This window comes from Abrus precatorius, unplaced genomic scaffold (assembly GCF_003935025.1).
Source record: "Abrus precatorius isolate BTA unplaced genomic scaffold, Abrus_2018 Scaffold98, whole genome shotgun sequence".
Classification (NCBI taxonomy): Eukaryota; Viridiplantae; Streptophyta; class Magnoliopsida; order Fabales; family Fabaceae; genus Abrus; species Abrus precatorius.
The window spans coordinates 115,001-116,252 of NW_020874448.1; positions in this window are offsets into that span (position 1 = coordinate 115,001).

Below are 1,252 nucleotides of genomic sequence, written 5' to 3' on the forward strand. Positions count from 1 at the left end.
ATGCACCCTGGTGCCCTCCTGGTGCGTTTTTATGCACCCTGGTGCCCTCCTGGTGCGTTTTTATGCACCATGGTGCCCTCCTGGTGCGTTTTTCGCACCCTGGTGCCCTCCTGGTGCGTTTTTATGCACCCTGGTGCCCTCTGGTGCTTTATGCACCCTGGTGCCTACCTGGTGCGTTTTTATGCACCATGGTGCCCTCCTGGTGCGTTTTTCGCACCCTGGTGCCCTCCTGGTGCGTTTTTATGCACCCTGGTGCCTACTTGGTGCGTTTTTATGCACCATGGTGCCCTCCTGGTGCGTTTTTATGCACCATGGTGCCCTCCTGGTGCGTTTTTCGCACCCTGGTGCCCTCCTGGTGCGTTTTTATGCACCCTGGTGCCTCTTGGTGCGTTTTTATGCACCATGGTGCCCTCCTGGTGCGTTTTTATGCACCCTGGTGCCCTCCTGGTGCGTTTTTATGCACCATGGTGCCCTCCTGGTGCGTTTTTCGCACCCTGGTGCCCTCCTGGTGCGTTTTTATGCACCCTGGTGCCTCCTGGTGCGTTTTTATGCACCATGGTGCCCTCCTGGTGCGTTTTTCGCACCCTGGTGCCCTCCTGGTGCGTTTTTATGCACCATGGTGCCCTCCTGGTGCGTTTTTCGCACCCTGGTGCCCTCCTGGTGCGTTTTTATGCACCCTGGTGCCCTCCTGGTGCGTTTTTATGCACCATGGTGCCCTCCTGGTGCGTTTTTCGCACCCTGGTGCGTTTTTTCGCACCCTGGTGCCCTCCTGGTGCGTTTTTATGCACCATGGTGCCCTCCTGGTGCGTTTTTCGCACCCTGGTGCCCTCCTGGTGCGTTTTTATGCACCTTGGTGCCCTCCTGGTGCGTTTTTCACACCCTGGTGCCCTCCTGGTGCGTTTTTCTGCACCCTGGTGCCCTCCTGGTGCGTTTTTCTGCACCATGGTGCCTACCTGGTGCGTTTTTCTGCACCATGGTGCCTCCTGGTGCGTTTTTATGCACCCTGGTGCCCTCCTGGTGCGTTTTTCTGCACCATGGTGCCCCCCTTCTGCCCTTGCCACACCTTGGTGCCTACCTGGGTGCCTCTTGCCACACCTTGGTGCCTGCCTTGTGCCCCTTAGTGCCCCTTGCCACCTTGGTGCCTACCTGGTGCCTCTTGCCACACCTTGGTGCCTGCCTTGTGCCCACTTAGTGCCCCTTGCCACCTTGGTGCCCTTTCCACACCTTGGTGCCTCTTCTGCACCCTGGTGCC